This window comes from Leucoraja erinacea, chromosome 9, assembly GCF_028641065.1.
Source record: "Leucoraja erinacea ecotype New England chromosome 9, Leri_hhj_1, whole genome shotgun sequence".
In the NCBI taxonomy this organism is placed as follows: Eukaryota; Metazoa; Chordata; class Chondrichthyes; order Rajiformes; family Rajidae; genus Leucoraja; species Leucoraja erinaceus.
In genome coordinates, this window is record NC_073385.1 from 19,870,850 (window position 1) to 19,890,920 (window position 20,071).

Consider the following 20,071-nt stretch of genomic DNA (forward strand, 5'->3'; position numbering starts at 1 on the left):
GTAGGGGTGTGTGTGCATGTCTGTGTGTGTTTGGGTTTTAGGGGCTGGTGTGTGTGAGCTGTATCTGTGTGTGTGTATGTACACGTGTGTATGTAGGAGATATATATGTGTTGTCGACACGGTGTGTGTTTTTTTCTCCCCACACTTTTTCACAGTGGTGGGTCTGTGGAATTCTCTGCCTCAGAGGGCGGTGGAGGCAGGTTCTCTGGATGCTTTCAAGAGAGAGCTAGATTGGGCTCTTAAAGATAGCGGAGTCAGGGGATATGGGGAGAAGGCAGGACCAGGGTACTGATTGCGGATGATCAGCCATGATCACATTGAATGGTGGTGCTGGGCCAAATGGCCTCCTCCTGAACCTATTGTCTATTGTCTATTGTGTGTGTATGTGTAGGGTGTTTGTGCATGTGTGGGGGTGCATATGTGTGGATGTATGTCGATGATGTGTGTGACCGTATGTAAGAGCTGTAAGTGTGTGTGTGTGTGTGTGGGGGGCACTGTGTGTGTGTGTGTGTGTGTGTGGCAGGGTGTCTGGGTGTGGGGAATGGGAGAGAGAGTTGGGGGTCGTTAGGGGGTTAAACCTCCAGCCTTGTGATGGGGCAGTGGTCTCCGCTGACCATCTGGCCCCTCTCCACAGCACGAGCAGGGAGAACAGGCAAGCTGATCCTAACCCTCCCTCTTCCTACCCCCCATCCTCCTCTTTCTCTCTTCCCCCCCCCCCCCATCCCCTTTCTCTTCCCCCCCCCCCCCCCCCCGCCCCCCCCTCGCCTCCTCTCTCCCCTTGCACCCACCTTCTCCCCTTGTCCTGCGTGGAGGGATTGGGGACCAGAGAGGGTGGGCCTGGAGAGAGATCAGCACGCCTGCTCTCCCCGTCCCGGTTACATGTGGAGTGAGTAGGATGGTGATCACATAAAGACCACCCCCCCCCCCCCCTCCCCCGATGCACGGTGCTAGATTCAAGTCCCCTCCCATCCCTTACCCCATCCCCAATCCTCCCATCCCTCAATGTTCAGCATCCTCCTCTCGGAGACCCCCCCCCGCGGGGAAGGTTTGCCTCGGATGAGGATGTGTGTCACCCTAGTTTAGAGATGCAGCGCGGAAACAGGCCCTTCGACCCACCGAGTCCGCGCCGACCAGCGATCCCCGCTCACTAACACTATCCCACACACACTGGGGACAATTTACAATTCCAACAATTAACCTACAAACCTGTACGTTTTTGGAATGTGTGGGAGGAATGCTGAGCACACGGTGAAAACCCAGGTGGTCACGGTGGGAACGTGCAAACTCCGTGCATCAAGCACCCGCAGTCAGGATCAAACCCCAGGTCTCTGCCACTGTAATGCAGTTGCACTGTAGTTTAGAAGGATGAGAGGACATCTCATTGAAACATATAAGATTGTTCAGGGCTTGGACATGCTAGAGGCAGGAAACATGTTCCCGATGTTGAGGGAGTCTAGAACCAGGGGCCACACACAGTTTAAGAATAAGGGGTAAGCCATTTAGAACGGAGACGAGGAAACACTTTTTCTCACGGAGAGTTGTGAGCCTGTGGGATTCTCTGCCTCAGAGGGTGGTGGAGGCCGGTTCTCTGAATGCTTTCAAGAGAGAGCTAGATAGGGCTCTTAAAGATAGCGGAGTCAGGGGATATGGGGAGAAGGCAGGAACGGGGTACTGATTGGGGATGATCAGCCATGATCACATTGAATGGCGGTGCTGGCTCGAAGGGCTGAATGGCACCTATTGTCTCTACCGCTGCGCCACCATGCCACCCCAGGTGTTGGGCACCCGTGGGGAGATGTTCAGTAAGGTGCATGTGGCTGGGAGATGATGCTGGGGGCGTTTGGTGTGTGCCTTGGTGTTGGTGGCGACCTGCACTGTGGACTCTGGGACTCTGGGTGGTGATGTTTCCCAGAGATTGAGACCTGCCTCCCTCTCCATCACATCTCCGCTGCTTCACATCAAGATCTTACAGAGGTGAACAAAATCATGAGTGCTAATGGTCAGACACACACACACTCACACTCACACTCACACACACGCACCCCACACACCACGCCCCACCCACACACCCCCACACACCACCCCTCACACACACACACACACACACACACACACACCCACACACACACACACACACACACACACACACACACACACACACACACACACACACACACACACACACACACACGTACACACACACACACTTGCACACACACAGTAGAGGACACACACAGACACACAGAGGACACAGGTTCTCTTGCCCGAAGGTAGGAGAAGCAGGGGGGGGGGGGGGGGGGAGTTTTAATAGGAGCCTGAGGCATAACATTTTCACACAGGGGTGGTGGGTGTATGGAATGAGCTGCTGGAGGGGAGGTAGTTGAGTGCAGGCACTATCGCAACATTTAAGAAACATTTAGACAGGTACATGACTAGGACAGGTTTAGAGGGATATGGGCCAAACGCGGGCAGGTGGGACATGTTGGCCAGTGTGGGTAAGTTGGGCCGAAGGGCCTGTTTTCACACTGACTATGATTCTATGGCTAGTTGTTTAAGAAGGAACTGCCGATGCTGGAAAAATAGCGGAGTCAGGGGATATGGGGAGAAGGCAGGAACGGGGTACTGATTGGGGATGATCAGCCATGATCACATTGAATGGCGGCGCTGGCTCGAAGGGCCAAATGGCCTACTCCTGTACCTGTTGTCTATTGTCTATTGTCACTTATCCATGTTCTCCGGGGATGCTGCCTGACTCGCAGAGTTACTTCAGCACTTTTTGTGTATTAGGGATATTGGAGCACCCATGTGAAAATGTTGCCCCTCGGGTTCCTATTAAATCTTTCCCCTCTCACCATAAACCTATGTCCTCTTGTTCTTGATTCCCATAACCTGGGTAAAAGACTGTGCATTCACCCTATATAGTCCCCTTTTATAACATTTACTAGTGGACCCGTTGGGTCCCCTTTGTGACGCCAGTCGAGCACAACCCATCAAATTCCGTCAACTGCGCACGCGTGGATACCGGGCCCGGCAAGTGGGAGCGCACTGCGCAGGCGCGACTGCCGCGTTGAAACTCGTCCCGTTCAGAGTAGAAAGTTAATTAAAGTTTTTAAAAGGAATTACTTTGTAAAATCAAATGAAACCTGATACTGCACGCCGCAGGCGAATGGTAATTAAGGCGCTCCTAATATTGTTGCGGTATCGTGTACCGCTTTGGCTGTATTTCGGGAACATACATACATACAAGATGAAACTTTTAGTTATATACTAGACCAAGTGGAACCCGTTGGGCCCTGTTCCCCCAATGCAATATTCCACCACTCACCTATAGCCCCCGACTGCGCAGGTGCGGCTCATCTCCCCTCATCCTCCAACATTCCTTCCCCCTCCCTCTTCTCCCTCCCTCTTCTCTCCCCCTCTTCTCTCCCCTTTCCTCCCCTCCTCCACTCCCTACCTCACCTCTCCCTCCCTCTCTTTTCCCTTTCCCTCAATCACTCCATGCCCTCAGTCACTCCCTCCCTCCATAACCCTTCTCTACCCCCCTGACCCATTTAAAGTAATAAATGTGAATAACTTGTAAAATCTGAATGAAACTTGCAAAAGTACACCACAGGACAATGGTGAGTAAGGTGGGCCAAAAATTATATCATTATCGTGTACCGTTTTGGCATTATTTCAGGAACCCCGCACAGACAGACATAGATAGAAAGAAACAAGATGAGAGTTTTAGTGATAGATAGATAGATAGATAGATAGATAGATAGATAGATAGATAGATAGATGGATAGAGATAAGATCACCTCTCATTCTTTTGTGCTCCAAGGAATAAACTCCTAGTCTGCTCAACCCCTCCCTATAGCTCAGGCCTTCGAGTCCTTGCAACATTGTTGTAAATCTTCTCTGCACCCTTTCCAGCTTTAATGACACCCTCTCTGTAACAGGGTGATCAAAATTGAACACAACACTCCAAATGCGGCCTCACAAACATCTCGTACAACTGTAACATAACATCCCAACTTCTATACTCAATACCCTGACTGTTGAGCAATGTACCAAAAGGATTAGTAGACACAATGACCTGCAGATGCTGGTTTACAAAAAAAAAGCACATGTGTGCTGGAGTAACTCAACAGGTCAGGCTGCAATGTGATGAAGGGTCCTGACCGGAAATGTCACCTATCCATATCTTCCAGAGATACTGCCTGACCCGCTGAATTACTCCAGCACTTTGTGTCTTCTTTGTACCAAAAACCATCCTCACCACCATGTCTACCTGCGGAGTTCCCACATTGTAGGCATGGACCTTCTCCGGGTACTGACTCATCTGGGTGGTGTAGGTTGGAACAAACTGAATCGGCTGGAAGAGCACAGTCGGTCAGGCAGCCTCTGCGGAAGGACAAACCAGTTCAACGTTTCAGGTTGAAACTCCAGTACAAACGAGGAACTGCAGATGCTGGTGTACAAAAAAAAAGTGGTGGAGTAACAGCGTGTCTCAGCAGCATCTCTGGAGAACATAATCAGAATCAGAATCAGATTTTATTCGCCAAGTATGTTTTGCAACATACGAGGAATTTCACTGGCCAGGTCATTCATTCAATTAAAAGCAACAGACTCAAAAACACATTTTAACATGAACATCCACCACAGTGACTCCTACACATTCCTCACTGTGATGGAGAGCGAAATAAAGTTCAAGTCCTTCCTTTTGTTCTTCCTCGGTCATGGGCCTCGAGCCTCCGTTGACGGGACGGTCTTGACTCCCGTAGCCGGCGGCATTCGGGCCTCCGTGTCGAGGCGATCCGCTCCTGTATCAGGGGGGGATGTCAGCTCCCCCGCGCCAGGCGATCGAACCTCGCGTCGGGACTGGTCGAACCTTCTACGGCGTTGGAGCTCCCGACTAGCCTCTTCCGAGACTGTGAGCCCTTGATGGTAAGTCCACAGGCCGCGGTGGGAGCGATCCCAGGCAAGGGATCCGCTCCGATGTTAAGTCTGCGCCCCGCGGTGGCGCTCACGACAGTCCGAGGCGGCTCCCAGCTCCAGCGATGGTAGGATGCAGAGCCCGGAGAATGTGATCCGAAAATTGATCACAACTCCGGGAAGGTAGGAACTTGAAAAAAAGGTTCCTCCAATCCCCTCCCCTCTCCCCCCACATAAAGCAAACTGAAGTACATTAAAACAAACTTTTAACAAACGAAGAGATGAAAAAACAAACAGACTGCCGGCGACCTGCTATCTAACCCTGGTGGATTGGGGACGTTTTGAGTCGGAACCCTTCTTCAGAGCGGTAGTGGGGGAAGTGGGGAAGCAAGCTAGGAGAGAGGGTGGGGTGGGAGAAACCCTGGCGAGTGATAGGTGGATACACACACGTGGCTATTACAGTGAGTCCGTGATAGAAAATAGACAATAGGCGCAGGAGTAGGCCATTCGGCCCTTCGAGCCAGCACCGCCATTCAATGTGATCATGGCTGATCATCCCCAATCAGTACCCCGTTCCTGTCTTCTTCCAATATCCCCTGACTCTGCGATTTTTAAGAGCCCTATCTAGCTCTCTCTTGAAAGCATCCAGAGAACCTCTGAGGCAGAGAATTCCACAGACTCACCACTGTGAGAAAAAAGTGTTTCCTCGTCTCCGTTCTAAATAGCTTGCTCCTTATTCTTAAGTGTGACCCCAGGTTCTGGACTCCCCCAACATCAGGAACATGTTTCCTACATGATCTTCGAGCCGGAGGGGAGCAGGAATAACACAGAGAGGGGGGGGAGCAGTGAGAGAGGATCTCCCGTCACAGAAAGGAGAAGAACTTCTTCAAAGTAGACAAACCTTGGGGAGATTTCACAGTGGAGCAGTAAAATGGTGACACAAGGAGCTGTAGATGCTGGTTTACTAAAAAAAGGACACAAAGTGCTGGAGTAACTAAGCGGGTCAGGCAGAGTCGCTGGAGAGCATGGATAGGTGACGTTTCGGGTCAGGACCACTTCTTCAGACTCCAGGTAGGTGACAATTCAATTATTGTGCACTGTTCTATTGGGATTGGTTTATTATTGCCGTGGGCATTGCAATCCATTGAAAAGCTAGGCATACATACGGTAGACAGTCAGACCCTTTTTCCCCGGGTGGAGATGTCAAAGACATTCTGGACATAGGTTTAAGGTGAGAGGGAGAAAGTTTAAAGGAATGCGTGAGGCAAACACAAATGGCATACACGGGTTTGTTTTACACAGAGGGTGGTGAGTGCCTGGAACGCGCTGCCAGGGGTGGTGGTTGAGGCAGACACCATAGTGGTGTTTAAGAGGCTTTAGATAGGCGGAGCGACACAGATCACGTGCAGGCAGATGAGACCCTTCAACAGACTGACTGTGGTGGAGGCAGGGGGGAGGGGAGAGAGCTGCTTCTGGTCCCACAGATGCTGCCTGACTCGCTAAGTATTTATTTATTTTTGTTCCGGGTCCAGCATCCACAGTATCATTTGTTTTCCATGGATGGTGAGAGATGCTTCCTCAGAGGCACTCGGTGTCTGAGCCCAGAGGGCACGAGTTTAACATGAGAGCCAAGAGTTTTCGCAGAGATCAGAGGAAGAATATTTTCTCTCGGTGGGCGTTTAATTCAGGAAGGTTCTGTCTCAATTATTTAGAGATACAGCGTGGAAACAGGCCCTTCGGCCCACTAAGTCCATGCCAACCATCGATCACCAGTTCAGTCTAGTTCTATGGTTTCACACTTGCTCATCCACTCCCTACAAACTAGGGTACTTTACAGAGGGCCAATTAACCTACAAGCACGTCTTTGGGACGTGGGAGAAAATTGGAACACCCGGAGTAAAACCACATGGTTGCAGGGAGAACGTGCAAACTCCACACAGACAGCACCCGAGGTCAGTATCGAACCCAGGTCTCTGGCGCTGTGAGGCAGCGGATTTACCCACTGTGCAGCTCCAGAAACTCTAACATTAAAGAGATATCTTGACAAGGATTTAAATCACCAAATGACGGTAGTCAACTATATTAGGGGGAACAGATAGGGTGGACAGTCAGGGCCTTTTCCCCAGGGTGGAAATGTGAAATGCTAGAGGCCTGAGCTGTAAGATGGAGGGGCAAAGCTCACGGGCGACATGGAGGCGCAGCGGTAGAGTTCCTGCCTCACGCCGGGTTCGATACTGACCTCGGGTGCTGTCTGTGTGGAGTTTGCACGTTCTCCCTGCGACCACGTGGGTTTGACAGAGACCCAGTTTCGCTCTTGACTACGGGTGCATCCCTGCGACCATGTGGGTTTCCTACAGGTGCTCTGGTTTCCTGCCACATCCCAAAGATGCGCAGGTTTGTACATTAATTGCCCGCTGTGAATAGTCCCTGGAACTCGTGTACTAATGACCGTTGGCACGGACTCGGTGGGCCAAAGGGCCTGTATCTCTAAAGTCTAAAGTACAGACTAGGCACTGGTGTTGTTCGATGTTCTACAGAAGTATATACACTTATGGGAGCCCGAGATAGGATGGACAGTCAGAACATCTTTCCCAGCGTGGAAATATCTAATGCCAGACGTAACTTTAAGAGGCTGAGGAGATTAGTTTAACTTGGCATCATGTACGGCACAGACACCGTGGGCTGAAGGGCCTGTTCCTGTGCTGCACTGTTCTATGGTAAATGAGTTTGTATGGGTGGGTGCTTCATGGTTAGCATAGGCATGATGGGCCGAAGGGTCTGTCTGTATAGTGTATAACTCAATGATGGTTAGCTCACCATCTATCCCAGGAGTCAGGGGTGTTTCATTGTCATATGTACCGATAGCGGAACGATTAGATTCTTACTTCAAGCAGCTTAACTGCCCCGTAAACGCAATACAGCTACATAGATAATATATTATAAATAACAACTCAATAAATGTATAGCCTCAATACCTGGTGCAAAACAAAGCCCAAACTCCTTAATGCATCCATCATAGTTCACTAGTTAGTGTTGTGCGGTGTTCAAGAGCCTGATAGTTGCTGGGAGGAAGCTGTTCCTGAACCTGGAGCTCACGGTTTTCAGGCTCCTGTACCTTCTTCCCGATGGTAGCAGTGAGATGAGAGCGTGGCCAGGGTGGTGTGGGTCTCTGATGATGCCGGCTGCCTTTTTGAGGCAGCGCCTCCTGTAGATCCCTTCGATGGTGGGGAGGTCAGTATCTGTGATGGACCGGGCAGTGTCCACCAGTCTCTGTCGTTCATGAATATTTGAGTTGCTGAACCTGGCCGTGATGTAACATCGACTAATCTTTCATTGCCTTGCTTGTCAATTTCCGAGTCAAAAATGCACCCAGATGCTGTTTCCACCGCTCTCTGAGTTCCAAACACCCGTGACCCCCTGAGGTGAAAGTCTCTCTTTGTCTTAAATGATACAAGACGCCGGTGAGGGCACAGTTTTGCACTGCGTTCAGGTTGGGCCAAATTCCGACAGGAAAGATGGAAAGGGCGCAGAGAATATTTACGAGGATGTTGCCAGGACTCGAGGGCCTGAGCTACAGGGAGAGGTTGGGGCAGGCTGGGACTTTCTTCCTTGGAGCACAGGAAGCCGAGGGGCGATCTTATAGAGGTGTATGAGATCATGAGAGGAACAGATCAGGTGACCATGCAGTCTTTTACCCAGAGTAGGGGAACCAAGAATCAGAGGACATAAATTGAGGAGGGAAAGGTTTAATAGGAAGCTGGAGGGCAACCATTTCACACAGTACGTGGGTGTACGGGAACGAGCTGCCAGACAAGGTGGGTGAGACTGGGACAATAACAACATTTAAAAGACATTGCTACAGACGGCTGTGGAGGCCAAGTCATTGAGTATATTTTAAGCGGAGATTGACAGATACTCGATTGGTGAAGGTGTCAAGCATTATGGGGAGAAGGCAGGAGAATTGGGTTGAGAGGGAAAGATAGATCAGCCACGATTGAATGACAGAGAAGACTAGATGGGCCGAATGGCCTAATTCTATGACTTATGCACAGGTACATGGATAGGAAAGGTTTAGAGGGATATGGTCCAAACATGGGCAGGTGGGACTAGTATAGATGGGGCAGCTTGGTCGGCATGGGCAGGTTGGGACGAAGGGCCCGTTTCCGTGCTGTGTGGCTCTATTAAGCAGAGAAACTTATTTCTTTAACTAGTCAATAGACAATAGGTGCAGCAGTAGGCCATTCGGCCCTTCGAGCCAGCACCGCCATTCAATGTGATCATGGCTGATCATCCCCAATCAGTACCCCGTTTCTGCCTTCTCCCCATATCCCCTGACTCCACTATCTTTAAGAGCCCTATCTAGCTCTCTCTTGAAAGTATCCAGAGAACCGGCCTCCACTGCCCTCTGAGGCAGAGAATTCCACAGACTCACCACTCTCTGTGAGAAAAAGTGTTTCCTTGTCTCCGTTCTAAATGGCTTACTCCTTATTCTTAAGTGATGCCTGTTTGTAGGATGAGGAGAGAATGTCCTCTCCACACAGACCGTGTTGAAGCCCCGAAGCTATTGCCAGCTTCCATCATGCCCACTCACCCTCCCTGCCTCCCCCCCCCCCCCCCCCCCCCCCCCCCCCCCCCCCCCCCCCCCCCCCCCCACGTGTCCTGCTCTGAACTGCTTCCAATGCTGGAACATCCTTCCTTCCACAAGGAGACCACAGCTCTCCAGATGTGGTCTCACCAGAGCCTTGCACCACCGAAGCATAACCTCCCCATGTGTGCCTTTTCATGTTAGACTTTAGACTTCAGAGATAGATTCAATATTCAAGTGAGTTTATTGTCATGTGTCCCTGATAGGACAATGAAATTCTTGCTTTGCTTCAGCACAACAGAACATAGTAGGCATTGACTACAGAACAGATCAGTGTGTTCATATACCATTATATAAATATATACACACATCAATAAATAAACTGATAAAGTGTGAATAACAGATAATGGGCTATTAATATTCAGAGTTTTGTCCGAGCCATGTTTAATAGCCTGATGGCTGTGGGGAAGTAGCTATTCCTGAACCTGGTCGTTGCAGTCTTCAGGCTCCTGTACCTTCTACCTGAAGGTAGTGGGGAGATGAGTGTGTGGCCAGGATGATGTGGGTCCTTGATACAGTGCGGAAGCAGGCCTTCCGGCCCACCGAGTCTGCACCGACCAGCGATCCTTGCACACCAGCACTGCCCGACACACACCAGAGACAATTTACAATTGACAGAAGCCAATTAACCTACAAACCTGCACATCCTTGTAGTGTGAGAGGATGGTACCCGGGTCTCTGGCGCTGCAAGGCAGCAGCTCTACCCGCTGCACCACTGGGCCACTCCTCTCATGAAGATAAATAACACACAAGCATCAATAGACCGGGCGAATGCACAGTCTTTTACCCAGAGTAGGGAAAGCTAGATTGACCATAGGTTTAAGGTGAGGGGGGAAAGATTGAATTGAAACCAGAGGCTAAGCTTTTTCACACAGAGGGTGGGGGGGTGTGTGGAACAAGCTGCCTGAGGAACTTCCCATTATGTCAATAGACAATAGATGCAGGAGTAGGCCATTCGGCCCTTCGAGCCAGCAGCGCCATTCAATGTGATCATGGCTGATCATCCCCGTTCCTGCCTTCTCCCCATATCCCCTGACTCCGCTATTTTTAAGACCCCTATCTAGCTCTCTCTTGAAAGTATCCAGAGAACCGGCCTCCACCTCCCTCTGAGGCAGAGAATTCCACAGTTACCAATGCCAAAATGTTTGGACCAGTTGTCCAATGTTACACTGATTCATAAACAGCACCGAATCAGGCCCTTCAGCCCACCTTGTCCATGCTGGCCAAGTTGGTGTGCTGGGCTAGTTCCATTTCGCCGGACCATTTAGCCCATATCCCTCTCAACCTTTCTCATCCATATATCTGTCCAAAAGTAGTAATTGTCTCCGCTTCTACAGCTTCCTCTGGCAGCTCCTTCCAGATACAGACTACTCTCTGAGTGAAAAGCTTGCCTCCCAAGCTCCCGCAAATTTCTCCCATCTCACCTGAAGCCTGTGCGCTCAAGTTTTAGAATCCTTTACCTGGGGTGGGGTGGAGTGGGGTGGGGGGAGAGAGACTGCGAGTGTTCACACAGGTCTAGGTCTATTATTGCCACGTGTACCGAGCTACAGTGAAAAGCTTAGGCAGGTGGGACTAAGGGGAAAAAAATTTGTTCGGCACGGACTTGTAGGGCCGAGATGGCCTGTTTCCGTGCTGTAATTGTTATATGGTTATATGGTTAACAAATGGGGAAGATACAGAGTGCAGAATATAGTTCTCAGCATTGTAGCGCATCAGTTCCACAGACACAAATTCCAATGTCCACAATGGGGTAGAGGTGAATCGGACAGTACCCTAACATATGGAAGGGCCGTTCAGAAGCCTGATAACAGAGGGGAAGAGGGCAGCAGAGTGGCGCAAGGGTAGAGTTCCTGCCTTACAGTGGCAGAGACCCAGGTTCGATCCTGACTGCGGGTGTTGTCTGTTTGGAGTTTGTACATTTTCTCCGGGTGCTCCGGTTTCCAACCACACTCTGAAGACTTGCAGGTTTGTAGATTAATTGGCTTAGAGTCATAGAATGATACAGTGTGACAACAGGCCCTTCGGCCCAAATTGCCCACACTGGCATACATATCCTAGCCACACTAGTCCCACATGCCTGTGTTTGGTCTGTATCCCGCCAATCCTGTCCTATCCATGTACCTGTCTAACCTTTGTTTAATGTTGGGATAGTCCCAGCCTCAACTACCTCCTCTGGAAGCTTATTTCATACACCCACCACCTTCTGTGTGAAAAAGTTACCTCTCGGATTCCTATTAAATATCCTCCTCTTCACCTTAAACCTATGTCCTCTGGTCCTCGATTCCCCTGCTCTGGGCAAGAGACTCTGTGCATCTACGCGATCTATTCCTCTCATGATTTTATGCACCTATGTAAGATCACCCCTCATCCTCCTGCGCTCCAAGGAATAGAGTCCCAGCCTACTCAACCTCTCCCGATAGTTCAGACCTTCTAGTCCTGGCAACATCCTCGTAAATCTTTTCTGTTTAATCCCCTCTCATCCCTCTAAATTCCAGAGTGTACAAGCCCAGCTGCTCCATTCTCTCAGCATATGACAGTCCCGCCATCCCGGGAATTAACCTTGTGAACCTACGCTGCATTCCCTCAATGGCAAGAATGTCCTTCCTCAAATTAGGAGACCCAAAACTGCACACAATACTCCAGCTGTGGTCTCACCAGGGCCCTGTACAACTACAGAAGGACCTCTTTGCCCCTTTAATCAAATCCTCTCGTTATGAAGATCAACATGCCATTTGCTTTCCTCACTGCCTGCTGTACCTGCATGCTTACTTTCAATGGCTGATGTACAAGCACACCCAGGTCTCGTTAGACCTCTCCTTTTCCCAGCTGAATGATTAGAAAATGGACTTCATGGAAGGAAGCAGAGGGTGATGGTGGAAGGTTGCTTCTATGACTGGAGTTAGATAGAGCTCTGAAAGATATGGGATATGGGGTAAAAGCAGGAATGGGGTACTGATTTTGTATGATCAGCCACAATCATATTGAATGGCGGTGCTGGCTCGAAGGGCTGAATGGCCTACTCCTGCACCTATTGTCTATTGTCTATCTTATAAAAACACATACAATTCTTAAGGGATTGGACACGCTAGATGCAGGAAATTTGTTCCCGATGTTGGGGGAGTCCAGACTCAGGGGTCATTATTAAGAATAAGGGGAGGTCATTTAGGACTGAGATGTTGAACCCTGGCTTCTGTGAAATGTCCCTAGTGTGTATGATAGTGTTAGTGTAGGGGGTGATCGCTGGTCCACAATGGGGTAGAGGTGAATCGGGCAGTACCCTAGCTTATGGAAGGCCCGGTCAGATGCCCGATAACAGAGGGGAAGAAGCTGTTCCTGAGTCTGGTGGTGCGCGCTTTCAAGCTTCTGTACCTTCTGCCGGATGGGAGCGGGGAGAAGAAGGAATGACCGGGGTGGGACAAGTGTTTGATGATGTTGGCTGCTTTCCCGAGGCAGCGTGAAGTGTAGATGGAGTCGATGGTGGGGAGTGTGGTCTGTGTGATGGACTGGGCTACATCTACAATGGTGGGGAGAGTGGTCTGTGTGTTGGACAAATCACTGCAATTTCTTGCTGGTCGGGAGCGGGCAGGAGGAATGACCCAGGTGGGTAGCGACCCCTTGTGGTCTCGAGTACTAATCCTGCACTGGACCCTTCACCTCATTCTTCCCAGCATTTATTTCAAGAAGGCATGTATACAAAAACAGGGATGTAATGCTTGTCAGGCTGCATTTGGAGTATTGTGAGCAACTTTAGATGATGGTGGGCCTCATTGGAACTTACCGAACAGTAAAATGCTTGGATAGAGTGGATGTGGTTGATGTTTCCACTGGTGGGAGAGTCCAGGACTAGAGGTCATAGCCTCAGAATTTAAAGGACGTTCGTTTTAAGAAGGAGATGAGGAGGAATCTTAATATCTTAGGGCTCTTAAAAATAGCAGAGTCAGGGGATATGGGGAGAAGGCAGGAACAGGGTACTGATTGGGGATGATCAGCCATGATCACATTGAATTACGGTGCTGGCTCGAAGGGCCGAATGGCCTACTCCTGCACCTATTGTCTGTTGTCTATTGAATGTCTTTAATCAGAGGGTGGTGAATCCGTGGAATTCTTTGCCACAGAAGGCCAAGTCAGTGGATATTTTTAAGGCAGAGATAGATAGATTCTTGATTAGTACGGGTGTCAGAGGGGAGAAGGCAGGAGAATGGGGTTAGGAGGGAGAGGGATTGATCAGCCATGTTTAAGAAGGAACTGCAGATGTTGGAAAATCAAAGGTAGACAAACGTGCTGGAGAAACTCAGCAGGTGCAGCAGCATCTATGGAGCGAAGGAATAGGTGACATTTCGGGTCGAGACCCTACTTCAGACTTCGTAACGTTGCCTATTTCCTTCACTCCGTAGATGCTGCCTCACCCGCTGAGTTTCTCCAGCATCTTTGTCTACGATAGATTGTTGAACTGTGGGGTAGACTCAACAGGCCAAATGGTTTAATTCTGCTCCCATAACTTATGACCTTATGTGGTGTTGGCCATCTCCCCTGTCCAGGGGGGCCTCAGCCACCAAGAGGGAGTCTGCCAGTGGTGGGGAGTGTGGAGAGCCTGCTTGCAGCCTGTCCTGTGTCATGTCTACTCCCCCAGCCTCGTCTGGCCAAGGGGACTTGGCACGAGTCCGTGCTGCAAAAACATGCACAGCCCACGTGCTCTAGTCTGCTGCTCGCCATGTCTCGTCCTGTGAGCTTTGTGCCGCCCTTTGTTTTTGAGAAAAGTTTGGAGGAGAGAAGTTGTGGTTGGAGTCATGTCCATATGAATTCCCTCGAGACCCCCCCCCCCCACCCCCCTCGAGACCCCCCCCCCCCCCCCCCCCGGGCGAGGCAGCCAGAGATCAAGGCCGTGCCTCTGTCCCCGCACTGTGGCGACTCAATCAAAGCCTGGATCACTCCCTCCATCCCTCATTCCCTCCCTCTTCCTCTCTCCCTCCCTCCCTCTCTTTCCCTCCACTCCCTCTCCCTCCCTCTCCCTCTCCTCCCTCTCCCCATCCCCCTCTCTCACCCCAGGGTGCAGCCCCCCCCTTGTGTACGTCTCGCAGTGTTGGTGCCAGAGGAAGAGGGTGGTTAATTCATCTTAGTGTAGTTTATTGTCACGAGGTACCGTGTAAAGTTTGTTGTTGCGTGCTATCCAGTCGGCACAAAGACTGTACATGATTACAATCGAGCCGTGCACAGTGTACAGATACAGGATAAAGGTGATAACGTTTAGTGCAAGGTAACGTCCGATTAAAGATAGTCTGAGGGTCACCAGTGATGTTGAGGATAGGTCAGGACCGCTCTCTAGTTGGTGATAGGATGGTTCAGTTGCCTGGTAACAGCTGGGAAGAAACTATGCTCCCTCGGGCTTTGTCTCTTGCAATTTCTCACTCCCAACTCTCACCCAATGTTGGCAGCCCTTCTGATGGGTGAGGGGAGAAGAGGATGTGGCCAGGGTGAGACTGGTCCTTGACTATGCTGCTAGCCTTGCCGAGGTAGCGCGGGGTGGAGATGGAGTCAATGGAAGGGAAGTTGGTTTGTTTGATGGTCCACAATTCTCTGCAATTCTCTGTCTCGCATCTAGTGCAGTGTAGGTTTACCAAGTTAATTCCTGGGATGGCGGGACTGTCATATGCTGAGAGAATGGAGTGGCTGGGCTTGTACACTCTGGAGTTTAGAAGGATGAGAGGGGATCTTATTGAAACGTATAAGGTTATTAAGGGTTTGGACACGCTAGAGGCAGGAAACATGTTCCCGATGTTGGGGGAGTCCAGAACCAGGGGCCACAGTTTAAGAATAAGCCATTTAGAACAGAGACGAGGAAACACTTTTTCCACACAGAGAGTGGTGAGTCTTTGTGGAATTCTCTGCCTCACAGGGCGGTGGAGGCCGGTTCTCTGGATACTTTCAAGATAGGGGTCTTGAAGATAGTGTAGTCAGGGGATATGCGGAGAAGGCAGGAATGGGGTACTGATTGGGGATGATCAGCCGTGATCACATTGAATGGCGGTGCTGGCTCGAAGGGCTGAATGGCCTACTCCTGCACCTGTTGTCTATTGTCTATCCCAGACGACAGATGATCCACTAGTTTTGGAATTGGTTTCTTATTTTCACTTGTACTGAGATCCTGTGCAAAATCTCCAGTCAAATCACTCAGCAAGATCACGCCATACACAAACAAGTACACCACGTAGTGTAGAGGGAAAAATACCCGCATGCACAATATAGTTGTTTAGAGATACGGAGTGGAAACAGGCCCTTTGGCCCACCAACTCTGTGCCGACCAGCGATCCCAGCACACTAACGCTGTCCCACATACTAGTGACAATTAAAAAATATATTAAGCCAATTCATCTACAAGCCCACATGTCTTTGGAGTGTGGAAGGAAACCACGCGGTCACAGGGAGAACGTGCAAACTCCACACAGCTGGCGCCCGTAGTCAGGATCAGAGATGGTGCAGATAAAGTGCAAGAGTTGGTTTTGGCATTGTGTTTGGCATGGACATTGTGGGCCGAAGGGCCTGTTCCTGTGCTATACTGTTCCATGTATCACAGCCAAAGCAGCTAGCAGCAACAGGTGTGACACCAACCATTATTGGCATTGCATTATTATAGTCATGTGTAACAAGGTACAGTGAAAAGCCTTGTTTGTGTTCTATCCAGTCAAATCACACTCTACATAATGCTGGAGAAACTCAGCGAGTGAGGCAGCATCTATGGAGCGAAGGAATAGGTGACGTTTCGGGTCGAGACCCTTCTTCAGACTGATGTGAGGGTGGGGGAGTGTGGGGGGGGGGGGGGTTGGGAGGGAGGAAAAGGAAGAAAGGAAGAGGCAGAGACAGTCGGCTGTGGGAGAGCTGGGAATGGGAGGGGAAAGCAAGGACTCCCTGAAATTGGAGAAGTCAATGTTCATACCGCTGGGGTGTAAACTACCCAAGCAGAATATGTGGTGCTGATCCTCCAATTTCCGGTGTTGCTCACTCTGGCCGTGGAGGAGGCTCAGGACAGAAAGGTTGGAATCAGAATGGGAGGGGGAGTTGAAGTGCTGAGCCACCGGGAGATCAGGTTGGTTAATACGAACTGAGCGGAGGTGTTGGGCGAAGCGATCGCCAAGCCTGTGCTTGGTCTCACCGATGTAGAGAAGTTGACACCTTGAGCAGCGGATGCAATAGATGAGTGCATCATGAGGGCATCATGTATAGCCCTGTACCTGAGGGCATCAGTTAGTCAATAGTGAAAGTAAACTGTGGATTATAGTATCACATTTACAGAGAAAGTGCGGATAGAGAAGTCAGTTGGAAGATCGATAGAGGAGTAGGTTGGAAGATCGGGACTACACCTTAGCTTATGGACGGAGCATTAACAAGCCTGATAACAGAGGGTTAATAGGATAGTGTTAATGTAGGGGGTGATCGCTGGTCCACAATGGGGTAGAGGTGAATCGGACAGTACCCTAGCTTATGGAAGGACCGTTCAGAAGCCTGATAACAGAGGGGAAGAAGCTGTTCCTGAGTCTGGTGGTGCGCACTTTCAAGCTTCTGTACCTTCTGCCGGATGGGAGCGGGGAGAAGAAGGAATGACTGTGGTGGGACAAGTCTTTGATAATGTTGGCTGCTTTCCCGAGGCAGCGTGAAATGTAGATGGAGTCGATGGTGGGGAGTGTGGTCTGTGTGATGGGCTGGGCTACTTCCACAACTCTGTGATTTCATGTGGTTTTGGGCAGAGCTGTTCTCAAATCAAGATGTGATGGGCGGGGATGGAGAAGTACTGGTGTGTATGCTCTGAGGGAGCTAGCAACGAGACAATGGGCTGAATGGCCTCCCCACTTTGCTGCTCTTAACTGGAGCCCTGTCTGATTCGACCCAAGACACAAACCGGCATTGCTGGAGGAACTCAACGGGTCAGGCAGCAATCCGTGGAGGGAACTAAATGCTATCCACGTTATTCTCTTAATCCTGTATCTGGCCATTGCGGACGGCTTAAAAAGGAGAAGAGGAGGAATTTCTTTAGTCAGAGGGTGGTGAATCTGTGGAATTCATTGCCAGAGACGGCTGCGGAGGCCAAGTCAATGGGTATTTTTGAGGCGGAGACTGACAAGTTCTTGATTAGTATGGTGTCAGGGTTATGGGGAGAAGGCAGGAGAATGGGGTTGAGAGGGAAATGGTGTAGAAGACTTGATGGGCCGAATTGTCTAATTCTACTCCTAGAACTTATTATAATCATGTACAATCTTTCTTTCACACAACAATAGCTTCTCACTGCACCTCGGTACACGGGACAATAAACTAAAATGTACTCTTTCTACCTGGAAAAAAAAGGTTTGTGATCCGAGTCGTCACCTGATCATTCCCTTCACAGACGCTGCCTGGCCCACTGAGTTCCTCCAGCATCTTGTGCTTTGCTCGAGATCCCAGCCTCCTTCTCCAGAGATTATCTGTTGTCCTTCCATTCCCTCCACAGATGCTGCCTGACCCGCTGAGTTAATCAGTGTCTCCTAATTTGAGGAAGGACATTCTTGCTATTGAGGGAGTGCAGAGTAGGTTTACAAGGTTAATTCCCAGGATGGCGGGACAGTCATATGCTGAGAGAATGGAGCAGCTGGCCTTGTACACTCTGGAGTTTAGAAGGATGAAGGGCATCTCATTGAAACATATAAAATTGTTAAGGGCTTGGACATGCTAGAGGCAGGGAAATGTTCCCGATGTTGGGGGAGTCCAGAACCAGGGGCCACAGTTTAAGAATAAGGAGTAAGCCATTTAGAATGGAGACGAGGAAACACGTTTTCTCACAGAGAGTGGCGAGTCTGTGGAATTCTCTGCCTCAGAGGGAGGTGGAGGCAGGTTCTCTGTATGCTTTCAAGAGAGAGCTAGATAGAGCTCTTAACGATAATGGGGAGCAGGCAGGAACGGGGTACTGATTGTGGATGATCAGCCATGATCACATTGAATGACGGTGCTGGCTCGAAGGGCCAAATGGCCTACTCCTCCACCTATTGTCTATTTTGAATGTTGTGAGCTTGTCATCATGAAAGGTTTTGCGTGAACTTGGCAGCATGGTTGGCAGCTCGGCATGTCCTGAGGATGGGTCGTGATGCGCTGCATAAATCCAAGGCCTGACACCACGGCCTCTCTTTGTGCAGAGGCTGCTCCCACTGAATGAGCCCAGTGCCCCCAGGCCCAGCTCTCTGCCTCTCCCACACAAACAGCAGTTCTATCAGCCTGCCAATGAGCAAAAACAACCAGCTCCTACTGATCACTAAATCACCCGACAAGTAGCTTCTTACCAGCGCAAGTACTTGCCCTGGTCTCCCTTAATCCCATCTCACTCTTTCATTGTCTATTAACACTGTCTAAGATTGTTAAGGGCTTGGACACACTACAGGCAGGAAACATGTTCCCGATGTTGTGAGAGTCCAGAACCAGGGGCCACAGTTTAAGAATAAGGGGTAAGCCATTTAGAACGGAGACAAGAAAACACTTTTTCTCACAGAGTGGCGAGTCCGTGGAATTCTCTGCCTCGGAGGGCGGTGGAGGCAGGTTCTCTGGATACTTTCAAGAGAGAGCTAGATGGGGCTCTTAAAGATAGCGGAGTCAGGGGATATGGGGAGAAGGCAGGAACGGGGTACTGATTGGGGATGATCAGCCATGATCACATTGAATGGCGGTGCTGGCTCGAGGGGCCGAATGGCCTACTCCTGCACTTATAGTCTATTAACACACAATCCTCAATGCTGACACAAGGAACTGCACATGCTGGGTCGCAGCGGGTTTCATCAGACCAGAGCATCTTGTTTCTCGTGGTTTGAGATGCTTTCGGTGCGTTTTGGCAAACTTCATGCGGGCTGTTATGTGCCTTTTACTGAGTAGTGGCTTCCGTCTGGCCACTCTACCATAAAGGCCTGATTGGTGGAGTGCTGCAGATATAGTTGTCCTTCTGGAAGGTTCTCCCATCTCCACAGAGGAACTCTGGAGCTCTGTCAGAGTGCCCATCGGGTTCTTGGTCACCTCCCTGACCAAGGCCCTTCTCCTCTGATTGCTCAGTTTGGCCGGGTGGCCAGCTCTATGAAGAGTCCTGGCTGTTTCAAAGTTCTTCCATTTAAGAATGACGGAGGCCACTGTGCTCTTCGGGAACTGCAATGCTGCAGAAATTGTTTTATACCCTTCCCCAGATCTGTGTCTCGACATAATCCTGTCTCGGAGGTCTACGGACAATTCCTTTGTATTCATGGCTTGGTTTTTGCTCTGACATGCACTGTCAACTGTGGGACCTTATATAGACAGGTGTGTTCCTTTCCAAATCATGTCAAATTAATTTAATTTCCCACTGGTGGATTCCAATCAAGTTGTAGGAACATCTCAAGGATAATCAATGAAAACAGGATGAACCTAAGCTCAATTTTGAGTGTCATAGCAAAGGGTCTGAATACTTATGTAAATGTGATATTTCAGTTATTTTTAATTTCTAAACACCTGTTTTTGCTTCTTCACTCTGGT

The 20,071-nt window shown here is 50.0% G+C and overlaps 1 protein-coding gene across 1 annotated transcript in view; it reads left to right on the plus strand.

The window, feature by feature from the left end:
• The window catches only part of esr2a (estrogen receptor 2a), an 85,048-nt gene that overhangs the window by 541 nt on the left and 64,436 nt on the right, over positions 1-20,071 (plus strand). The gene's annotated exons all lie outside the window — the stretch shown is intronic.